Source organism: Pristiophorus japonicus, unplaced genomic scaffold, assembly GCF_044704955.1.
Source record: "Pristiophorus japonicus isolate sPriJap1 unplaced genomic scaffold, sPriJap1.hap1 HAP1_SCAFFOLD_99, whole genome shotgun sequence".
NCBI classification, from domain to species: domain Eukaryota; kingdom Metazoa; phylum Chordata; class Chondrichthyes; family Pristiophoridae; genus Pristiophorus; species Pristiophorus japonicus.
Genome location: NW_027254919.1, coordinates 2,090,770 through 2,106,277, shown reverse-complemented (window position 1 = coordinate 2,106,277; position 15,508 = coordinate 2,090,770). Strand labels below are relative to the sequence as shown.

The following is a 15,508-nucleotide window of genomic DNA, read 5'->3' as shown; positions in this document are numbered from 1 at the left end:
CTCTGGACTCTAAACTCTAGCAATCCTCGTTCAAATATCAGGGGAGCCTGAATGTTTGTTGTCCCAGCTGCTGGAAATTCAGGTCAAACAAGTAAAAAACTGCAGGTTTGCAGATTTATTGCCTTTGACATTGATGCTTGATCTGCAAGTCGAGTTTTCAAATCGTGTGTTCAACCGGCAGTTACCTGTTCCAATCAGCAGAGTAGAAATTAGTTTGCTGTTTCATGCTGCCTTTGCCTGCACAATGTGTGCTGAGATTATCTGTGCAATATGCACTCCGCAGCATGAATAAACGCAATGCCTTTTGAAATGCATGGATTGCACTCAACAAAACGTTGCATTTTCTTTTCATGCCAAGCATTTTGCATGAATGCATTGCAATGCTAACACACGTTTTACCTGGCAAGACTGAAGTACAATCTGTGCTGAACAGTTTGAAACAGAAACAGCTATTATGAGAATCCATTGCCTCAACGGCATCTGTGTGAATTGCTCTGCATTGATAATTAACAGACCGTAAAGAGGTGAAACTGATGCTGTGAATGCAAAAAGGACAATCCAAAGTGTAATGTTGGAATTGATTTGGCAGATTTTGAGAAAGCTTTCAAATGTTTTGGCATAGTTGGTTCCATGGTGTAATGGTGAGCACTCTGGACTCTGAATCCAGTGATCCGAGTTCAAATCTCGGTGGAACCTGAATGTTTGTTGTCCCAGCTGCTGAAAATTTGGACCAAGCATGTAGAAGGCTGCTGTTTGGCAGTTTTGTTGCCTTTGTCATTGATGCTTGATCTGCAAGTCGAGTTTTCAAATCGTGTGTTCAACCGGCTGTTACCTGTTCCAATCAGCAGAGTAGAAATTAGTTTGCTGTTTAATGCTGCCTTTGCCTGCACAATGTGTGCTGAGATTATCTGTGCAATATGCACTCCGCAGCATGAATAAACGCAATGCCTTTTGAAATGCATGGATTGCACTCAACAAAACGTTGCATTTTCTTTTCATGCCAAGCATTTTGCATGAATGCATTGCAATGCTAACACACGTTTTACCTGGCAAGACTGAAGTACAATCTGTGCTGAACAGTTTGAAACAGAAACAGCTATTTGAGAACCCATAGCCTCAACGGCATCTGTGTGAATTGCTCTGCATCGATAATTAACAGACCGTAAATAGGTGAAACTGACGCTGTGAATGCAAAAATTTCAATCCAAAGTGTAATGTTGGAGTTGATTTTGTAGATTTTGAGGAATGTTTCAAATGGACGACCGTAGTTGATTCCATGGTGAAATGGTGATCACTCTGGACTCCAAACTCTAGCAATCCTCGTTCAAATCTCAGGGGAGCCTGAATGTTTGTTGTCCCAGCTGCTGGAAATTCAGGTCAAACAAGTAAAAAACTGCAGGTTTGCAGTTTTGTTGCCTTTGACATTGATGCTTGATCTGCAAGTCGAGTTTTCAAATCGTGTGTTCAACCGGCAGTTCCCTGTTCCAATCAGCAGAGGAAAAATTAGTTTGCTGTTTCATGCTGCATAATGTGTGCTGAGATTATCTGTGCAATATGCATTCCTCAGGATGAATAAATGCAACGCCTTTTGAAATGCATGCAGTACATGGTTTGCACTCAACAAAACGTTGCATTTTCTTTTCATGCCAAGCATTTTGCATGAATGCATTGCAATGCCAACGCACGTTTTACCTGCCAAGACTGAAGTACAATCTGTGCTGAACAGTGTGAAACAGAAACAGATATTATGAGAATCCATTGCCTCAACGGCATCTGTGTGAATTGCTCTGCATTGATAATTAACAGACCGTAAAGAGGTGAAATTGATGCTGTGAATGCAAAAAGGACAATCCAAAGTGTAATGTTGGAATTGATTTGGCAGATTTTGAGAAAGCTTTCAAATGTTTTGGCATAGTTGGTTCCATGGTGTAATGGTGAGCACTCTGGACTTTGATCCAGCGATCCGAGTTCAAATCTCGGTGGAACCTGAATGTTTGTTGTCCCAACTGCTGAAAATTTGGAACAAGCATGTAGAAGGCTGCTATTTAGCAGTTTTATTGACTTTGTCATTGATGCTTGATCTGCAAGTCGAGTTTTCAAATCGTGTGTTCAACCGGCAGTTACCTGTTCCAATCAGCAGAGTAGAAATTAGTTTGCTGTTTCATGCTACCTTTGCCTGCACAATGTGTGCTGAGATTATCTGTGCAATATGCACTTCGCAAGAGGAATAAACGCAATGCCTTTTGAAATGCATGGATTGCACTCAACAAAACGTTGCATTTTCTTTTCATGCCAAGCATTTTGCATGAATGCATTGCAATGCTAACACACGTTTTACCTGGCAAGACTGAAGTACAATCTGTGCTGAACAGTTTGAAACAGAAACAGCTATTTGAGAACCCATAGCCTCAACGGCATCTGTGTGAATTGCTCTGCATCGATAATTAACAGACCGTAAATAGGTGAAACTGACGCTGTGAATGCAAAAATATCAATCCAAAGTGTAATGTTGGAGTTGATTTTGTAGATTTTGAGGAATGTTTCAAATGGGCGACCGTAGTTGATTCCATGGTGAAATGGTGATCACTCTGGACTCCAAACTCTAGCAATACTCGTTCAAATCTCAGGGGAGCCTGAATGTTTGTTGTCCCAGCTGCTGGAAATTCAGGTCAAACAAGTAAAAAACTGCAGGTTTGCAGTTTTGTTGCCTTTGACATTGATGCTTGATCTGCAAGTCGAGTTTTCAAATCGTGTGTTCAACCGGCAGTTCCCTGTTCCAATCAGCAGAGGAAAAATTAGTTTGCTGTTTCATGCTGCATAATGTGTGCTGAGATTATCTGTGCAATATGCATTCCTCAGGATGAATAAATGCAACGCCTTTTGAAATGCATGCAGTACATGGTTTGCACTCAACAAAACGTTGCATTTTCTTTTCATGCCAAGCATTTTGCATGAATGCATTGCAATGCCAACGCACATTTACCTGGCAAGACTGAAGTACAAGCTGTGATGAACAGTGTGAAACAGAAACAGCTATTTGAGAAGCCATTGCCTCAACGGCATCTGTGTGAATTGCTCTGCATCGATAATTAACAGAGCGTAAATCGGTGAAACTGACGCTGTGAATGCAAAAAGGACAATCCAAAGTGTAATGTTGGAATTGATTTGGCAGATTTTGAGAAAGCTTTCAAATGTTTTGGCATAGTTGGTTCCATGGTGTAATGGTGAGCACTGTGGACTCTGAATCCAGCGATCCGAGTTCAAATCTCGGTGGAACCTGAATGTTTGTTGTCCCAACTGCTGAAAATTTGGAACAAGCATGTAGAAGGCTGCTATTTGGCAGTTTTGTTGACTTTGTCATTGATGCTTGATCTGCAAGTCGAGTTTTCAAATCGTGTGTTCAACCGGCAGTTACCTGTTCCAATCAGCAGAGTAGAAATTAGTTTGCTGTTTCATGCTACCTTTGCCTGCACAATGTGTGCTGAGATTATCTGTGCAATATGCACTTCGCAAGAGGAATAAACGCAATGCCTTTTGAAATGCATGGATTGCACTCAACAAAACGTTGCATTTTCTTTTCATGCCAAGCATTTTGCATGAATGCATTGCAATGCTAACACACGTTTTACCTGGCAAGACTGAAGTACAATCTGTGCTGAACAGTTTGAAACAGAAACAGCTATTTGAGAACCCATAGCCTCAACGGCATCTGTGTGAATTGCTCTGCATCGATAATTAACAGACCGTAAATAGGTGAAACTGACGCTGTGAATGCAAAAATTTGAATCCAAAGTGTAATGTTGGAGTTGATTTTGTACATTTTGAGGAATGTTTCAAATGGACGACCGTAGTTGATTCCATGGTGAAATGGTGATCACTCTGGACTCTAAACTCTAGCAATCCTCGTTCAAATCTCAGGGGAGCCTGAATGTTTGTTGTCCCAGCTGCTGGAAATTCAGGTCAAACAAGTAAAAAACTGCAGGTTTGCAGATTTATTGCATTTGACATTGATGCTTGATCTGCAAGTCGAGTTTTCAAATCGTGTGTTCAACCGGCAGTTACCTGTTCCAATCAGCAGAGTAGAAATTAGTTTGCTGTTTCATGCTACCTTTGCCTGCACAATGTGTGCTGAGATTATCTGTGCAATATGCACTTCGCAAGAGGAATAAAAGCAACGCCTTTTGAAATGCATGCAGAGCATGGATTGCACTCAACAAAAAGTTGCATTTTCTTTTCATGCCAAGCATTTTGCATGAATGCATTGCAATGCCAACGCACATTTACCTGGCAAGACTGAAGTACAAGCTGTGATGAACAGTGTGAAACAGAAACAGCTATTTGAGAAGCCATTGCCTCAACGGCATCTGTGTGAATTGCTCTGCATCGATAATTAACAGAGCGTAAAGAGGTGAAACTGACGCTGTGAATGCAAAAAGGACAATCCAAAGTGTAATGTTGGAATTGATTTGGCAGATTTTGAGAAAGCTTTCAAATGTTTTGGCATAGTTGGTTCCATGGTGTAATGGTGAGCACTCTGGACTCTGAATCCAGTGATCCGAGTTCAAATCTCGGTGGAACCTGAATGTTTGTTGTCCCAGCTGCTGAAAATTTGGACCAAGCATGTAGAAGGCTGCTGTTTGGCAGTTTTGTTGCCTTTGTCATTGATGCTTGATCTGCAAGTCGAGTTTTCAAATCGTGTGTTCAACCGGCTGTTACCTGTTCCAATCAGCAGAGTAGAAATTAGTTTGCTGTTTAATGCTGCCTTTGCCTGCACAATGTGTGCTGAGATTATCTGTGCAATATGCACTCCGCAGCATGAATAAACGCAATGCCTTTTGAAATGCATGGATTGCACTCAACAAAACGTTGCATTTTCTTTTCATGCCAAGCATTTTGCATGAATGCATTGCAATGCTAACACACGTTTTACCTGGCAAGACTGAAGTACAATCTGTGCTGAACAGTTTGAAACAGAAACAGCTATTTGAGAACCCATAGCCTCAACGGCATCTGTGTGAATTGCTCTGCATCGATAATTAACAGACCGTAAATAGGTGAAACTGACGCTGTGAATGCAAAAATTTCAATCCAAAGTGTAATGTTGGAGTTGATTTTGTAGATTTTGAGGAATGTTTCAAATGGACGACCGTAGTTGATTCCATGGTGAAATGGTGATCACTCTGGACTCCAAACTCTAGCAATCCTCGTTCAAATCTCAGGGGAGCCTGAATGTTTGTTGTCCCAGCTGCTGGAAATTCAGGTCAAACAAGTAAAAAACTGCAGGTTTGCAGTTTTGTTGCCTTTGACATTGATGCTTGATCTGCAAGTCGAGTTTTCAAATCGTGTGTTCAACCGGCAGTTCCCTGTTCCAATCAGCAGAGGAAAAATTAGTTTGCTGTTTCATGCTGCATAATGTGTGCTGAGATTATCTGTGCAATATGCATTCCTCAGGATGAATAAATGCAACGCCTTTTGAAATGCATGCAGTACATGGTTTGCACTCAACAAAACGTTGCATTTTCTTTTCATGCCAAGCATTTTGCATGAATGCATTGCAATGCCAACGCACGTTTTACCTGCCAAGACTGAAGTACAATCTGTGCTGAACAGTGTGAAACAGAAACAGATATTATGAGAATCCATTGCCTCAACGGCATCTGTGTGAATTGCTCTGCATTGATAATTAACAGACCGTAAAGAGGTGAAATTGATGCTGTGAATGCAAAAAGGACAATCCAAAGTGTAATGTTGGAATTGATTTGGCAGATTTTGAGAAAGCTTTCAAATGTTTTGGCATAGTTGGTTCCATGGTGTAATGGTGAGCACTCTGGACTTTGATCCAGCGATCCGAGTTCAAATCTCGGTGGAACCTGAATGTTTGTTGTCCTAACTGCTGAAAATTTGGAACAAGCATGTAGAAGGCTGCTATTTGGCAGTTTTATTGACTTTGTCATTGATGCTTGATCTGCAAGTCGAGTTTTCAAATCGTGTGTTCAACCGGCAGTTACCTGTTCCAATCAGCAGAGTAGAAATTAGTTTGCTGTTTCATGCTACCTTTGCCTGCACAATGTGTGCTGAGATTATCTGTGCAATATGCACTTCGCAAGAGGAATAAACGCAATGCCTTTTGAAATGCATGGATTGCACTCAACAAAACGTTGCATTTTCTTTTCATGCCAAGCATTTTGCATGAATGCATTGCAATGCTAACACACATTTTACCTGGCAAGACTGAAGTACAATCTGTGCTGAACAGTTTGAAACAGAAACAGCTATTTGAGAACCCATAGCCTCAACGGCATCTGTGTGAATTGCTCTGCATCGATAATTAACAGACCGTAAATAGGTGAAACTGACGCTGTGAATGCAAAAATATCAATCCAAAGTGTAATGTTGGAGTTGATTTTGTACATTTTGAGGAATGTTTCAAATGGACGACCGTAGTTGATTCCATGGTGAAATGGTGATCACTCTGGACTCCAAACTCTAGCAATCCTCGTTCAAATCTCAGGGGAGCCTGAATGTTTGTTGTCCCAGCTGCTGGAAATTCAGGTCAAACAAGTAAAAAACTGCAGGTTTGCAGTTTTGTTGCCTTTGACATTGATGCTTGATCTGCAAGTCGAGTTTTCAAATCGTGTGTTCAACCGGCAGTTCCCTGTTCCAATCAGCAGAGGAAAAATTAGTTTGCTGTTTCATGCTGCATAATGTGTGCTGAGATTATCTGTGCAATATGCATTCCTCAGGATGAATAAATGCAACGCCTTTTGAAATGCATGCAGTACATGGTTTGCACTCAACAAAACGTTGCATTTTCTTTTCATGCCAAGCATTTTGCATGAATGCATTGCAATGCCAACGCACATTTACCTGGCAAGACTGAAGTACAAGCTGTGATGAACAGTGTGAAACAGAAACAGCTATTTGAGAAGCCATTGCCTCAACGGCATCTGTGTGAATTGCTCTGCATCGATAATTAACAGAGCGTAAATCGGTGAAACTGACACTGTGAATGCAAAAAGGACAATCCAAAGTGTAATGTTGGAATTGATTTGGCAGATTTTGAGAAAGCTTTCAAATGTTTTGGCATAGTTGGTTCCATGGTGTAATGGTGAGCACTGTGGACTTTGAATCCAGCGATCCGAGTTCAAATCTCGGTGGAACCTGAATGTTTGTTGTCCCAACTGCTGAAAATTTGGAACAAGCATGTAGAAGGCTGCTATTTGGCAGTTTTGTTGACTTTGTCATTGATGCTTGATCTGCAAGTCGAGTTTTCAAATCGTGTGTTCAACCAGCAGTTACCTGTTCCAATCAGCAGAGTGGAAATTAGTTTGCTGTTTCATGCTACCTTTGCCTGCACAATGTGTGCTGAGATTATCTGTGCAATATGCACTTCGCAAGAGGAATAAACGCAATGCCTTTTGAAATGCATGGATTGCACTCAACAAAACGTTGCATTTTCTTTTCATGCCAAGCATTTTGCATGAATGCATTGCAATGCTAACACACGTTTTACCTGGCAAGACTGAAGTACAATCTGTGCTGAACAGTTTGAAACAGAAACAGCTATTTGAGAACCCATAGCCTCAACGGCATCTGTGTGAATTGCTCTGCATCGATAATTAACAGACCGTAAATCGGTGAAACTGACGCTGTGAATGCAAAAATTTCAATCCAAAGTGTAATGTTGGAGTTGATTTTGTAGATTTTGAGGAATGTTTCAAATGGACGACCGCAGTTGATTCCATGGTGAAATGGTGATCACTCTGGACTCTAAACTCTAGCAATCCTCGTTCAAATCTCAGGGGAGCCTGAATGTTTGTTGTCCCAGCTGCTGGAAATTCAGGTCAAACAAGTAAAAAACTGCAGGTTTGCAGTTTTGTTGCCTTTGACATTGATGCTTGATCTGCAAGTCGAGTTTTCAAATCGTGTGTTCAACCGGCAGTTCCCTGTTCCAATCAGCAGAGGAAAAATTAGTTTGCTGTTTCATGCTGCATAATGTGTGCTGAGATTATCTGTGCAATATGCATTCCTCAGGATGAATAAATGCAACGCCTTTTGAAATGCATGCAGTACATGGTTTGCACTCAACAAAACGTTGCATTTTCTTTTCATGCCAAGCATTTTGCATGAATGCATTGCAATGCCAACGCACGTTTTACCTGCCAAGACTGAAGTACAATCTGTGCTGAACAGTGTGAAACAGAAACAGATATTATGAGAATCCATTGCCTCAACGGCATCTGTGTGAATTGCTCTGCATTGATAATTAACAGACCGTAAAGAGGTGAAATTGATGCTGTGAATGCAAAAAGGACAATCCAAAGTGTAATGTTGGAATTGATTTGGCAGATTTTGAGAAAGCTTTCAAATGTTTTGGCATAGTTGGTTCCATGGTGTAATGGTGAGCACTCTGGACTTTGATCCAGCGATCCGAGTTCAAATCTCGGTGGAACCTGAATGTTTGTTGTCCTAACTGCTGAAAATTTGGAACAAGCATGTAGAAGGCTGCTATTTGGCAGTTTTATTGACTTTGTCATTGATGCTTGATCTGCAAGTCGAGTTTTCAAATCGTGTGTTCAACCGGCAGTTACCTGTTCCAATCAGCAGAGTAGAAATTAGTTTGCTGTTTCATGCTACCTTTGCCTGCACAATGTGTGCTGAGATTATCTGTGCAATATGCACTTCGCAAGAGGAATAAACGCAATGCCTTTTGAAATGCATGGATTGCACTCAACAAAACGTTGCATTTTCTTTTCATGCCAAGCATTTTGCATGAATGCATTGCAATGCTAACACACATTTTACCTGGCAAGACTGAAGTACAATCTGTGCTGAACAGTTTGAAACAGAAACAGCTATTTGAGAACCCATAGCCTCAACGGCATCTGTGTGAATTGCTCTGCATCGATAATTAACAGACCGTAAATAGGTGAAACTGACGCTGTGAATGCAAAAATATCAATCCAAAGTGTAATGTTGGAGTTGATTTTGTACATTTTGAGGAATGTTTCAAATGGACGACCGTAGTTGATTCCATGGTGAAATGGTGATCACTCTGGACTCCAAACTCTAGCAATCCTCGTTCAAATCTCAGGGGAGCCTGAATGTTTGTTGTCCCAGCTGCTGGAAATTCAGGTCAAACAAGTAAAAAACTGCAGGTTTGCAGTTTTGTTGCCTTTGACATTGATGCTTGATCTGCAAGTCGAGTTTTCAAATCGTGTGTTCAACCGGCAGTTCCCTGTTCCAATCAGCAGAGTAGAAATTAGTTTGCTGTTTCATGCTACCTTTGCCTGCACAATGTGTGCTGAGATTATCTGTGCAATATGCACTTCGCAAGAGGAATAAAAGCAACGCCTTTTGAAATGCATGCAGTACATGGTTTGCACTCAACAAAACGTTGCATTTTCTTTTCATGCCAAGCATTATGCATGAATGCATTGCAATGCCAATGCACGTTTTACCTGGCAAGACTGAAGTACAAGCTGTGATGAACAGTGTGAAACAGAAACAGCTATTTGAGAAGCCATTGCCTCAACGGCATCTGTGTGAATTGCTCTGCATCGATAATTAACAGAGCGTAAAGAGGTGAAACTGACGCTGTGAATGCAAAAAGGACAATCCAAAGTGTAATGTTGGAATTGATTTGGCAGATTTTGAGAAAGCTTTCAAATGTTTTGGCATAGTTGGTTCCATGGTGTAATGGTGAGCACTCTGGACTCTGAATCCAGCGAGCCGAGTTCAAATCTCGGTGGAACCTGAATGTTTGTTGTCCCAGCTGCTGAAAATTTGGAACAAGCATGTAGAAGGCTGCTGTTTGGCAGTTTTGTTGACTTTGTCATTGATGCTTGATCTGCAAGTCGAGTTTTCAAATCGTGTGTTCAACCGGCAGTTACCTGTTCCAATCAGCAGAGTAGAAATTAGTTTGCTGTTTCATGCTACCTTTGCCTGCACAATGTGTGCTGAGATTATCTGTGCAATATGCACTTCGCAAGAGGAATAAAAGCAACGCCTTTTGAAATGCATGCAGTACATGGTTTGCACTCAACAAAACGTTGCATTTTCTTTTCATGCCAAGCATTATGCATGAATGCATTGCAATGCCAATGCACGTTTTACCTGGCAAGACTGAAGTACAAGCTGTGATGAACAGTGTGAAACAGAAACAGCTATTTGAGAAGCCATTGCCTCAACGGCATCTGTGTGAATTGCTCTGCATCGATAATTAACAGACCGTAAATCGGTGAAACTGACGCTGTGAATGCAAAAATTTCAATCCAAAGTGTAATGTTGGAGTTGATTTTGTACATTTTGAGGAATGTTTCAAATGGACGACCGCAGTTGATTCCATGGTGAAATGGTGATCACTCTGGACTCTAAACTCTAGCAATCCTCGTTCAAATATCAGGGGAGCCTGAATGTTTGTTGTCCCAGCTGCTGGAAATTCAGGTCAAACAAGTAAAAAACTGCAGGTTTGCAGATTTATTGCCTTTGACATTGATGCTTGATCTGCAAGTCGAGTTTTCAAATCGTGTGTTCAACCGGCAGTTACCTGTTCCAATCAGCAGAGTAGAAATTAGTTTGCTGTTTCATGCTGCCTTTGCCTGCACAATGTGTGCTGAGATTATCTGTGCAATATGCACTCCGCAGCATGAATAAACGCAATGCCTTTTGAAATGCATGGATTGCACTCAACAAAACGTTGCATTTTCTTTTCATGCCAAGCATTTTGCATGAATGCATTGCAATGCTAACACACGTTTTACCTGGCAAGACTGAAGTACAATCTGTGCTGAACAGTTTGAAACAGAAACAGCTATTATGAGAATCCATTGCCTCAACGGCATCTGTGTGAATTGCTCTGCATTGATAATTAACAGACCGTAAAGAGGTGAAACTGATGCTGTGAATGCAAAAAGGACAATCCAAAGTGTAATGTTGGAATTGATTTGGCAGATTTTGAGAAAGCTTTCAAATGTTTTGGCATAGTTGGTTCCATGGTGTAATGGTGAGCACTCTGGACTCTGAATCCAGTGATCCGAGTTCAAATCTCGGTGGAACCTGAATGTTTGTTGTCCCAGCTGCTGAAAATTTGGACCAAGCATGTAGAAGGCTGCTGTTTGGCAGTTTTGTTGCCTTTGTCATTGATGCTTGATCTGCAAGTCGAGTTTTCAAATCGTGTGTTCAACCGGCTGTTACCTGTTCCAATCAGCAGAGTAGAAATTAGTTTGCTGTTTAATGCTGCCTTTGCCTGCACAATGTGTGCTGAGATTATCTGTGCAATATGCACTCCGCAGCATGAATAAACGCAATGCCTTTTGAAATGCATGGATTGCACTCAACAAAACGTTGCATTTTCTTTTCATGCCAAGCATTTTGCATGAATGCATTGCAATGCTAACACACGTTTTACCTGGCAAGACTGAAGTACAATCTGTGCTGAACAGTTTGAAACAGAAACAGCTATTTGAGAACCCATAGCCTCAACGGCATCTGTGTGAATTGCTCTGCATCGATAATTAACAGACCGTAAATAGGTGAAACTGACGCTGTGAATGCAAAAATTTCAATCCAAAGTGTAATGTTGGAGTTGATTTTGTAGATTTTGAGGAATGTTTCAAATGGACGACCGTAGTTGATTCCATGGTGAAATGGTGATCACTCTGGACTCCAAACTCTAGCAATCCTCGTTCAAATCTCAGGGGAGCCTGAATGTTTGTTGTCCCAGCTGCTGGAAATTCAGGTCAAACAAGTAAAAAACTGCAGGTTTGCAGTTTTGTTGCCTTTGACATTGATGCTTGATCTGCAAGTCGAGTTTTCAAATCGTGTGTTCAACCGGCAGTTCCCTGTTCCAATCAGCAGAGGAAAAATTAGTTTGCTGTTTCATGCTGCATAATGTGTGCTGAGATTATCTGTGCAATATGCATTCCTCAGGATGAATAAATGCAACGCCTTTTGAAATGCATGCAGTACATGGTTTGCACTCAACAAAACGTTGCATTTTCTTTTCATGCCAAGCATTTTGCATGAATGCATTGCAATGCCAACGCACGTTTTACCTGCCAAGACTGAAGTACAATCTGTGCTGAACAGTGTGAAACAGAAACAGATATTATGAGAATCCATTGCCTCAACGGCATCTGTGTGAATTGCTCTGCATTGATAATTAACAGACCGTAAAGAGGTGAAATTGATGCTGTGAATGCAAAAAGGACAATCCAAAGTGTAATGTTGGAATTGATTTGGCAGATTTTGAGAAAGCTTTCAAATGTTTTGGCATAGTTGGTTCCATGGTGTAATGGTGAGCACTCTGGACTTTGATCCAGCGATCCGAGTTCAAATCTCGGTGGAACCTGAATGTTTGTTGTCCCAACTGCTGAAAATTTGGAACAAGCATGTAGAAGGCTGCTATTTAGCAGTTTTATTGACTTTGTCATTGATGCTTGATCTGCAAGTCGAGTTTTCAAATCGTGTGTTCAACCGGCAGTTACCTGTTCCAATCAGCAGAGTAGAAATTAGTTTGCTGTTTCATGCTACCTTTGCCTGCACAATGTGTGCTGAGATTATCTGTGCAATATGCACTTCGCAAGAGGAATAAACGCAATGCCTTTTGAAATGCATGGATTGCACTCAACAAAACGTTGCATTTTCTTTTCATGCCAAGCATTTTGCATGAATGCATTGCAATGCTAACACACGTTTTACCTGGCAAGACTGAAGTACAATCTGTGCTGAACAGTTTGAAACAGAAACAGCTATTTGAGAACCCATAGCCTCAACGGCATCTGTGTGAATTGCTCTGCATCGATAATTAACAGACCGTAAATAGGTGAAACTGACGCTGTGAATGCAAAAATATCAATCCAAAGTGTAATGTTGGAGTTGATTTTGTAGATTTTGAGGAATGTTTCAAATGGGCGACCGTAGTTGATTCCATGGTGAAATGGTGATCACTCTGGACTCCAAACTCTAGCAATACTCGTTCAAATCTCAGGGGAGCCTGAATGTTTGTTGTCCCAGCTGCTGGAAATTCAGGTCAAACAAGTAAAAAACTGCAGGTTTGCAGTTTTGTTGCCTTTGACATTGATGCTTGATCTGCAAGTCGAGTTTTCAAATCGTGTGTTCAACCGGCAGTTCCCTGTTCCAATCAGCAGAGGAAAAATTAGTTTGCTGTTTCATGCTGCATAATGTGTGCTGAGATTATCTGTGCAATATGCATTCCTCAGGATGAATAAATGCAACGCCTTTTGAAATGCATGCAGTACATGGTTTGCACTCAACAAAACGTTGCATTTTCTTTTCATGCCAAGCATTTTGCATGAATGCATTGCAATGCCAACGCACATTTACCTGGCAAGACTGAAGTACAAGCTGTGATGAACAGTGTGAAACAGAAACAGCTATTTGAGAAGCCATTGCCTCAACGGCATCTGTGTGAATTGCTCTGCATCGATAATTAACAGAGCGTAAATCGGTGAAACTGACGCTGTGAATGCAAAAAGGACAATCCAAAGTGTAATGTTGGAATTGATTTGGCAGATTTTGAGAAAGCTTTCAAATGTTTTGGCATAGTTGGTTCCATGGTGTAATGGTGAGCACTGTGGACTCTGAATCCAGCGATCCGAGTTCAAATCTCGGTGGAACCTGAATGTTTGTTGTCCCAACTGCTGAAAATTTGGAACAAGCATGTAGAAGGCTGCTATTTGGCAGTTTTGTTGACTTTGTCATTGATGCTTGATCTGCAAGTCGAGTTTTCAAATCGTGTGTTCAACCGGCAGTTACCTGTTCCAATCAGCAGAGTAGAAATTAGTTTGCTGTTTCATGCTACCTTTGCCTGCACAATGTGTGCTGAGATTATCTGTGCAATATGCACTTCGCAAGAGGAATAAACGCAATGCCTTTTGAAATGCATGGATTGCACTCAACAAAACGTTGCATTTTCTTTTCATGCCAAGCATTTTGCATGAATGCATTGCAATGCTAACACACGTTTTACCTGGCAAGACTGAAGTACAATCTGTGCTGAACAGTTTGAAACAGAAACAGCTATTTGAGAACCCATAGCCTCAACGGCATCTGTGTGAATTGCTCTGCATCGATAATTAACAGACCGTAAATAGGTGAAACTGACGCTGTGAATGCAAAAATTTGAATCCAAAGTGTAATGTTGGAGTTGATTTTGTACATTTTGAGGAATGTTTCAAATGGACGACCGTAGTTGATTCCATGGTGAAATGGTGATCACTCTGGACTCTAAACTCTAGCAATCCTCGTTCAAATCTCAGGGGAGCCTGAATGTTTGTTGTCCCAGCTGCTGGAAATTCAGGTCAAACAAGTAAAAAACTGCAGGTTTGCAGATTTATTGCATTTGACATTGATGCTTGATCTGCAAGTCGAGTTTTCAAATCGTGTGTTCAACCGGCAGTTACCTGTTCCAATCAGCAGAGTAGAAATTAGTTTGCTGTTTCATGCTACCTTTGCCTGCACAATGTGTGCTGAGATTATCTGTGCAATATGCACTTCGCAAGAGGAATAAAAGCAACGCCTTTTGAAATGCATGCAGAGCATGGATTGCACTCAACAAAAAGTTGCATTTTCTTTTCATGCCAAGCATTTTGCATGAATGCATTGCAATGCCAACGCACATTTACCTGGCAAGACTGAAGTACAAGCTGTGATGAACAGTGTGAAACAGAAACAGCTATTTGAGAAGCCATTGCCTCAACGGCATCTGTGTGAATTGCTCTGCATCGATAATTAACAGAGCGTAAAGAGGTGAAACTGACGCTGTGAATGCAAAAAGGACAATCCAAAGTGTAATGTTGGAATTGATTTGGCAGATTTTGAGAAAGCTTTCAAATGTTTTGGCATAGTTGGTTCCATGGTGTAATGGTGAGCACTCTGGACTCTGAATCCAGTGATCCGAGTTCAAATCTCGGTGGAACCTGAATGTTTGTTGTCCCAGCTGCTGAAAATTTGGACCAAGCATGTAGAAGGCTGCTGTTTGGCAGTTTTGTTGCCTTTGTCATTGATGCTTGATCTGCAAGTCGAGTTTTCAAATCGTGTGTTCAACCGGCTGTTACCTGTTCCAATCAGCAGAGTAGAAATTAGTTTGCTGTTTAATGCTGCCTTTGCCTGCACAATGTGTGCTGAGATTATCTGTGCAATATGCACTCCGCAGCATGAATAAACGCAATGCCTTTTGAAATGCATGGATTGCACTCAACAAAACGTTGCATTTTCTTTTCATGCCAAGCATTTTGCATGAATGCATTGCAATGCTAACACACGTTTTACCTGGCAAGACTGAAGTACAATCTGTGCTGAACAGTTTGAAACAGAAACAGCTATTTGAGAACCCATAGCCTCAACGGCATCTGTGTGAATTGCTCTGCATCGATAATTAACAGACCGTAAATAGGTGAAACTGACGCTGTGAATGCAAAAATTTCAATCCAAAGTGTAATGTTGGAGTTGATTTTGTAGATTTTGAGGAATGTTTCAAATGGAC

General features: G+C 41.1%; 8 non-coding genes across 8 annotated transcripts; all 8 read left to right on the top strand.

The window, feature by feature from the left end:
• Positions 1–624: 624 nt before the first annotated feature.
• Positions 625–696, top strand: trnaq-cug (transfer RNA glutamine (anticodon CUG)). The gene has a single exon. It is a non-coding gene; the product is annotated as a tRNA-Gln (tRNA).
• Positions 697–3,207: 2,511 nt separating this feature from the next.
• On the top strand, positions 3,208–3,279 carry trnaq-cug (transfer RNA glutamine (anticodon CUG)). Its single transcript has one exon. It is a non-coding gene; the product is annotated as a tRNA-Gln (tRNA).
• A 1,229-nt stretch (positions 3,280–4,508) lies between these two features.
• trnaq-cug (transfer RNA glutamine (anticodon CUG)) lies at positions 4,509–4,580 on the top strand. The gene has a single exon. It is a non-coding gene; the product is annotated as a tRNA-Gln (tRNA).
• Positions 4,581–7,091: 2,511 nt separating this feature from the next.
• trnaq-uug (transfer RNA glutamine (anticodon UUG)) lies at positions 7,092–7,163 on the top strand. The gene has a single exon. It is a non-coding gene; the product is annotated as a tRNA-Gln (tRNA).
• Positions 7,164–9,685: 2,522 nt separating this feature from the next.
• Positions 9,686–9,757, top strand: trnaq-cug (transfer RNA glutamine (anticodon CUG)). Its single transcript has one exon. It is a non-coding gene; the product is annotated as a tRNA-Gln (tRNA).
• Positions 9,758–10,988: 1,231 nt separating this feature from the next.
• On the top strand, positions 10,989–11,060 carry trnaq-cug (transfer RNA glutamine (anticodon CUG)). Its single transcript has one exon. It is a non-coding gene; the product is annotated as a tRNA-Gln (tRNA).
• A 2,511-nt stretch (positions 11,061–13,571) lies between these two features.
• On the top strand, positions 13,572–13,643 carry trnaq-cug (transfer RNA glutamine (anticodon CUG)). Its single transcript has one exon. It is a non-coding gene; the product is annotated as a tRNA-Gln (tRNA).
• Positions 13,644–14,872: 1,229 nt separating this feature from the next.
• On the top strand, positions 14,873–14,944 carry trnaq-cug (transfer RNA glutamine (anticodon CUG)). The gene has a single exon. It is a non-coding gene; the product is annotated as a tRNA-Gln (tRNA).
• Positions 14,945–15,508: the final 564 nt, after the last annotated feature.